This window comes from Miniopterus natalensis, chromosome 2 (assembly GCF_054644295.1).
Source record: "Miniopterus natalensis isolate mMinNat1 chromosome 2, mMinNat1.hap1, whole genome shotgun sequence".
Taxonomy (NCBI): Eukaryota; Metazoa; Chordata; class Mammalia; order Chiroptera; family Miniopteridae; genus Miniopterus; species Miniopterus natalensis.
Genome location: NC_142082.1, coordinates 172,121,833 through 172,130,407, shown reverse-complemented (window position 1 = coordinate 172,130,407; position 8,575 = coordinate 172,121,833).

Sequence of the window (8,575 nt, the reverse complement as noted above, 5' to 3'; positions counted from 1 at the left end):
TTTTAAAACTTATGAAAAAATACTTGGAGAAAGAGGCTAATACTTATAAATTAGATTTTATTTTCAATTGTGTCATTAATCAAAAGTCAATTCATTCTTTACAAGTTATACTTAACTGATTGAATGGTAAGTAAAATTTCTCATTCTTGACTTTATTAATTTTTATGTGAAGAAATTGTTTAGGTGAAGAAATACCTGGTGTTATGGTGGTTAGGAGAGTACTGTGAGGTGATTAACCTTTTTCTTGTGATTATTTAGCAGAATTGTTTTGGTTGGTATGACAGGAACTCAAATACTGAATCATAAATGTCATCAAGAATAAATGAGAATATTTTTAAAGATATAGGCACGTGAATAAAGGTTTAAATAAGTAGAGATTAGAAGAATCCTTGTAGGATATGAGTGAAATAAATTTGTAGGGCTATGGTCAAAGTTCATCTTTCACAGTATTTTAAGTCCAATTAAAGTAGATATACAGTAAAATCAGAGCATTTTCTGTATATAGGAGCATTTAAAATAACCACAGTGTACAAATCCAGTGTAAGGAAATATGTTGAACAAAGTTCCACTAATTAAGCCCTTGAAGAACTTAAAATTGGCACATGCAGAAATTCTTTAATAATGATATGCTCACAAAAGTATATCTATCGAGCCCTGGCCAGTATGGCTCAGTTGGTAGGAGCATCGTCCCATACACTGAAAGGTTGCGGCAGCGGGCTGATGTTTCTCACCTCTCCCTCACTACCCCCCTCTGTCCCTTCCTCCTTTTCTCCCCTCTAAAAATCAGTGAAAATGTCCTCAGCTGAGGATTAAAAAATGTTTTATATTGAAATCTTAAGATTCCAATTTTGACATTAATAGGCCACTCATTGCTGTTGGCGACAGTTTATTGGTATAGCAATAATGTGGCATCTTAGCATTTTGTCTGAATTCAGTATATTTACTTCATAATTCTTATTAGCATAATTAGCGTAGATATGATAATCATTTGGTGCTTCTCTCTGGCTTATTTGTACTTTCTCCATTCCTGGCAGTCAAACAAGATTTTTCTATAGAAAACATTAGAGCTATGAAGGCAAAAGAGTTCTAAAGAGGGATACAAAATGAGCAAATAAAGCAACTTTTTAATATTCTATTTCTAGAAATTTCCAGAACTTAAGGCATTTTCATATTATAATATCAATATAAAAACATGCGAAAGCCAAGTATATTAAAAGTGGTAGTTTCTTGCTGTATTAGCATACATATTTGAGAATTACTGTTATGTGTTTAAGCCTTTCCTTTAATCTTAGTGGGAGTCTAGTTAATAATACTTTGCAATTTTTCCCTGTATTTTAGTAAGTCCCCTCCCCCCTTGTTAGCCTTCAGAATTCAGTTTCTTGTTAATATATTTTGCTGAATAAGCTTCAACTCTGACTTTCTCTTGATCCACTTTTTGTGGAGTTCCATTACTATGTCTACAGGCCATTATAGTGTGACCAGTTTTAGAAACTGAAGCACAAATAATATAAAAATATACACTGCAAAGTCCCTTTTGTCGTGTAAAACAACATAATGTTCTGGGGATGGAAGTGGGTACCATTATTCTACATCACAGCCTTCTGGTACTTTTGGCTCTGTTTTTTATTTCTTTAGCATAATTGCTTGGATTGTCCACTAGTTCTAAAATATCTTCTTAATATGTCTTATGAGCATAGTAAGTATTTTGTTAATGTTAGTTCTCAAATTACTTGGTATTTGCATTTATGTAATCATGGAATACTTTATCCCGTTAATATAACATGAACATTGATTTCCCCATGTCACTGTGAGTTCTTTTTAAATATAATCTTAATTGTTGTATAATATTTCACTGAGTAGATTTAAGAATTTAACAATTGCTGTATTATTAATCATTTGGGGTTTCCCAATGTTTTACTATTATAAGTAACTGTAGTGAACATTTTTGTGCCAAAAGATTGTCTACATGTTGTATTATTAGGATAGATTCCCCAAAGTAGAATAACTGCATCAAAGGCCATAAATTTCCTATTATCAAAACTACTTTCCAAAAGGCTTCAGCAAAGTCTGTATCCTCAGAAGCACGGTCACCAGTAGTGTTACCTTAAGAACACAGCAAACAAAGGTTGGAATGAAGGGACATTAGACAATAACTCAGGGATATATAAAGAAGTAAAAATGTCAGTAAAGGTAAAAGCATAAGCACTTATAAGATACTACTGTGATAATGGTTGTGTAACTCCACTTTTTTCTACAATATTTGAGACTAAATATTATTAGTCTGAAAACTAGTAACTGTTTTGTTCTTTGGCTCTGGTAGCAGATTTCAAATTTCTATATCTGTTTTCATATGGTTGTCCAAATTTTTCTCTTTTTATAAGGATATCAGTCATATGAGATGAAGGCCCATTCTTAATGACCTCATCTTGACTACATTTGCAAAGCTCCTGTATTCAAAGATCACATTCATAGGTATTGGGGAATACTAGGTACAGGTCCGAGGACTTCAACATATCTCTTGGGAGGGGACAAGTCAACCCATAACACCTGAGTAGAGAGAGAGAAGTAAGGACATAAGGGAGATAAGATAATGAAATTGTGGTAGAATAATAGATTGTAGATCCCAGTGTTAATGAAGGGTTTTTGGAGTTGAGATTCTAGAAATAAGGCAGAGATTGAAGGATAGGATGTTTGAAATTGAGATTATTAGGAGTTAATTAATGGCAATGAAAGATCTAGAATGACTAGGAGTAAGTAGTTAACAAAGAGTGAAGGACAACCTCATTGAAGGAGGGGAGACCACGGAACTGAGAGGCCGGGGTGTCAATGGCTCAACAGTGAGGATCTTAAAGTTCCCAAGAGTAATGACAAAAGAAGTGTTAGAGTGAAGTGATCCAGGAGCTAAATGTTCCAGGACCAAGGAGTAAAGTATGGTGTTGGCACATAGCGCTCAACACTATGCTGACGGATGGGCTCATGACGATCCCCTCCTTCCAGTCTGCAGATGGTTTGAATGCACTTGCTCCTTCAGTTCATCCCCTCTCCCTCCTGTCTTCAACCTGTCAGATCATTTATCGGCATTCAGACATATTTTCGTATCTCTCATCTTTAAAAGCAAACAAATTTCCCTTGAGGCTTCATCTCTCTCCAGCTGTTGCTCCAGTCTTCATGGCCAGACTTCGCAGAAGCAGAAGGGTTGTCTAAAACAAGCTGTCTCCATATCCTCACCCGCTCCTTGCTCTCAATTCCACTGCAACCTGGAGTTCTAGCCGCCACCACCATTCAACTGAAGCTGCTTTTGTTACCACCAGCCTTTATGTTGCCCTGTCTAATGAAAATGTGAGTGTCCTCGCCTTAGTAGACTTTTGGGGGTTTTTGACACAATTGAATACCCCCTTCTTGTTCATGGCTTCCATGGCTCTAGCACTCTCTTGGTTTTCCTTTTAGTTCATTGCCTGTTCCTTTCCCATCTCCTGTCTTTTCTTCTCTGTCCAACCTTTATATGCTGGGATTCCCTTTCTTTTTCTTTCCTTCAGTAATCTTGTTCATTTCCTGTGGGTTTTGAGTATCTTCTATGTGCCAAAACTTCCAAAAATATATCTCTAGCTCAGACCACTGCCTGAACTCAGCCTGCCTACTTAACATCTTCACTTGGATGTGCCACAGGATCTCACACTTAAAATGTTCAAAGTAGAGCTCTTGGTCCCACTTCCCCTCTCCCCTTCACATGTTAACATTCAACCTGATAGTGTTTGCATATTTCTCGTTTTAGTAAATAGCACTGCCATCCACACAGCCAAAAGCTTGGATCTTTGTATCTATAATTTCTGTCAACTCATCCTCAAATACATGCAACCCATCACCTTGTCCTATTGAGTCTCTACACATATTTCCAATATATCAATTGCTCACTGTTTTCACACTCCTTCCCAGTCCAGGCAACATAATTTCTTACCTTCAATAGCCTCTCCAATTCCATCCTTGTTCCCCTCCCATCTGTCTTTTTAAAGAGCAACCAGAATGATCTTGAAATAGAATACAGACACATCACTCCTCTACTTAAAATACATCATTGATTTTCAATATACTTAAAATAGAACTCCAAATGCCTAACATGTCTCACAAGGCTCAGCATGATCCGACTTCTGCCTAATCTATCTTGTGCTTATCTCTCTTCTGGCTTTAAGGAAATTCTCGCAAGCTGTTCCTTTTGTCTGTAATGCTCTTCTCCCAATTCTTCACCTGTCTAAATGCTTCTCAGTTTTCAGGTCCCTGCTTAAATGTCATTTAAGTGTTTGGCTTTTAATCTAATATGTAGGTACACTTATTAAAAGCAAGTAATAAGGCTTACCTTTGTTTTACTGGATTCATTGGTTACCACCAGCTCTTCTATAACACAACTTCCTCCTTTTGGAGTTGTTTTGGTTCTTTCAGTCATTGTAATATTTTCAAGAAAAATTTTCAGGAAGGATATATGGGCGATATATTTTTTCTAAGTATTTTTATGTCTGAGAACATGTCCTCATTTAAAAAAAAAAAAAAAAGACAGTGGGTTTTTATTTTCAGGTTACAGTATTTTCATCCTCATGAAGGAAGCACTGTTGGTTGCCTGCCCAACAGCCATTTCCCTTTATTAGAGACCTCTGGTTTTGTTAGGGTAATCCACCCTTCTCCAGCCTTGCACTTTACTAAGCCAGTTGCTTTCTCCTTAAAAGTGATTGGCTTAGGAATGGGCGTGTGACACAGGTCTGACCAGTGAGATCTTTCTTCTGCTTGATACTGTCATGTCTACTTGTAATGTCTGGGACTGGGGGACCATCTTGTGAATAAAATAATGAATAGCTCAGGACCAGACTGGCCCCTCGAGCTTGGCAAAGCAGGATGATGTTAGGAACTCGGGTCCTTAGGCCACTAAGTTAACCAGACTGCGAGCCAATTTAGAAATTCTTATGTGAGATAATAAATCTGCTTTATTGCTTATACTATTTGTGTTGGGTTTTCTGTTTCTTGGAGCTGAAAGTCTCCTGGTACACGACTTTTAATTCTATATGTTGTTCCATTGCTTCACTGGGGAAATATAAGGCCAGCATGGTTCTTATTCTTTTACATATAAGTTTTGTCTACCGCTGCAATATTTAAAATAAATTTAAAATTAAAAAATCTCTATAGCATGTATAGCCATTGGTTTCTATTTTTCTTGACACTTGGCCTTTTAATTTGGCAGATCCAAGTCTGATACTAAAAGTTTTCATTTTTTTTCAATTTTTGCTTCTCCTGATCCCGCTCCCGGTGATTTTGCTTTAATGACTATGAAACTACTAAATCGTCAGGGCTCTGTCAGTATTCACAGTTATAGTCTTCAACTATTTCCTGATTGCTCTTCTTTCCACAAACTTTCAACACTCCTCTTCCTCTCCTCCCACTCAAATCCAGGGCTTTGCTTATTTCACTGTGAGGATGGAAGTCATCAAAAGAGAATTTCTACATCTTCTTACCTGTGTCAGACATGAAGATGTGAACCCACTCAGATACCCCTCCAAGAAAGGACGAGTTGCCTGGTTGCTAGGTGTGCTTTTGTCCGATAGCTTCCAGCTATGAATGCCTTCAGGGCCAGTTCAGCTTTCCAGCTGAGGCCTCGGGCTTCTTGAGCGGCCCGGCCAGTGACAGAGCGTGGTGGTGTGCAAGGATATCTCCACTTCGTTCAAGGTGGGGCTCCTCTAATGGGCAGCCTTGACCCTGGACTTGGGCGGGCAGAGATCGTTGGGACAACGTTGCAGAAGCCCACGTCATAATGTGATGGCTCTGCCCTCCCATGTCTTTTCCTTTCATAGGCGTCCCCTCCCAGTCATCATCTTAGGCCCCTACCTGTCTCAGTGTCTGCTCCTTGGGAAACTTACACACCCTCTGGACCTGAAATACGCTGAATCGGTTGGCCTAGCTGTGTCTGTGCCTATGTGCACTACCTCGCACAAGGGAAACGTGTGGACTGCTAACTTGGGCAGATCCTCAATTTGCGTGAATACAGTTGCTTCTAAATCATCTGAGGCTTTTTCTCCTGAAGTGTTTTCCTCTCTCTTCATCATCTATTCTCTTTCTATAGTAGTATTTTTACCAGTATACAAACATGTTGTAAAATCTTTCAACTTAAAAAAACAAAAAGCTTCCTTTGACCATACGTTCCCCTTCAGCTTCTGATTTTTTCTGCTCCTCTCTAAAGGAAAGCTCTTCAAAGTGTTGTCTGTCTGTCTTTCTTTTTTGTCCCTTCCCATTTTATCTTGAACCAGCTCCAGTTAGGTTTTGTGCCTACCATTCCACTGAAACTATTCTGTCTTTATTTTGCTTCAGGTCTCAGTCCTCATTGTACCTGATCGCACAGAAGCAGTTGACACAGTTGATCAGTTCCTCCTTTCGAAATGCTTCATTTGGTTTTCAGGGCTCACTCTCCTGTGTTCCCCCCCTACCTCACTGGCTGCCCCTTCTCAATCTTTTTTAAATGAATCCTCCTTATATTCCTAAGTGTCCCAAGACTCAGTTTTTGGTCTTCTCTGTCCATACTGATTTCCTAGGCGATCTCTTCCAGTCTCATGGCTTTACATACCACAAATACATTGACTATTCCCAAATTCATATTTTCAGTTCTGACTTCTTACCTGGACTCAAATTCATATATTTAACTTCTACCTGGCATTTCTCAGTTTATACTTGGTGTCAGTAGGCTAACCATGCACAGAGGAGGGGCATCAGTTTTAATAATTTGAGATAAGTCTATTTCATCAAGATTTTCTATATTTTACCTGTAGAAATTACATGATATTTTAAAAATAATTTTGTTTAGGTACCATTGATTTTTACTTCATTTCTTTTATTTCTTCCCATTATACGATTACTCAGGAAGTTTTGAGGTTGTTTTATTTAAAAGAATATTTACTAGTCACAATAAATCAGGATCTATGTTTGTCATTTTCAGGTGTGTAATTTAAGTAATTTAGTTTGGTGAAGAAATCTTTTTATCTCCTAGTGATCACTTGAAAAGATGTTGATAAACTGTATGCTTCATTTGTTGTGTAATCTTGCCAGCTTTCAGTATCATGCTCATTAGCACTTAGTTTCTGGTATCTGTTTTTTTTTGTTTTGAAAATGCAAACATCTGTGCATCTTCAGTCTTCCAGCAACTCTTGTGTTCTCCATTTCTCAAAATTAGTGACAGTGATTCTATCATTACATCACCTAGTATTATGTTTTATACCCAAGTCTGTGGCTGAAGACTTGGACCAGTTTAAACGAACTATGTGTATTCTTACTATGCTTTAATTATCTCATAACCATGTTTATTTAACCTTCTTAAATTTGAATGTAATGAATATAAGCAACATAGTATTTAATAATAGTTTACTACCTCAAGCAATAGGCTTTTCCTTCTCATTTATTTCAGATCCAGTAAAAAAAAAAAAGTCCAAAATGATCTAATTACCACTTTTGCTTTAAACTGTGTAGTAAAGAATACATTTTAAGAAAGATTAATCATCCTTGTTTGCGTATTACTGTATTTAAATTTTGATAAATTGTATGCTTCAGTGGAAGGCATTGAACATGATTATTTTTCTCTAAATATGGTCCTGTTCTGCAGGATTAAAATGAAAGGGTCCATAAGAATAGACACGTAGATCAATGAAACAGAATTAAGAATCCAGAAGTGGACCCACACTTACGTGGTCAATTGATTTTCAGCAAAGATGTCAAAGAAATTTAATAGAAAAAGAATAGTATTTTCAAGAAATGTTTTTGGGACAGCTGTATATCCTCATGGAAAAAAATAAACTTTGATCTTTCTTCATACTATATACACTAAAATTAATTCAAAATGATCATAGACCTAAATGTAAGGGCAAAACCACATATATTCTGTGGAACAAAGCATAGGAGAAAAACGTTCGTAACCTTGGGATAAGGTATAAAAAAGCATGAACCATGAATGGAAAAGCTAACTAATAGAGTTTAAAACAATTAAACTATTTTGTTTGTTGAAACCATAAAAAGAAAATGAAGAGAAAAGTTATAGCTTGGGACAAAATATTTGCAAAACATATATTTCACAAAAGACATATCCAGAGGTGATTAAGAACTTTTGCAACATAATAAGATAAGTCAATATTAAAAAATGAGAAAGATCTGTACTGGCGCTTAACAAAAAAACCTCAACTTCATTGGTTATTAGGGAAATGCAAATTAAATGCTAACGTTGCCTCTTTTGGAAGGCTTTTGTAATCAAGCACTAAATATTGCAAAATCTGGACAGCCTGTAGATATTTCTTATTAAAGCTCTACAGAAATGCCTGGGGAAAAAAGCCCTACAATGAGATACATACCGATTAGAATATCTTAGAAAGACTGAAATGCCAAGTGTTGGTGAAGATGTGTCAGCCACTGGAAAACAATTTGTCAGTGTCTTAAAAATGGAAACATACACCTTCTACATGTCCCAGTGATGCCACTCCTAGGTGTTTACCCATAAATGAAAATACACATCCTCACAAATATTTATACACGAGTGTCCCTAGCAGCATTATTCATAGTA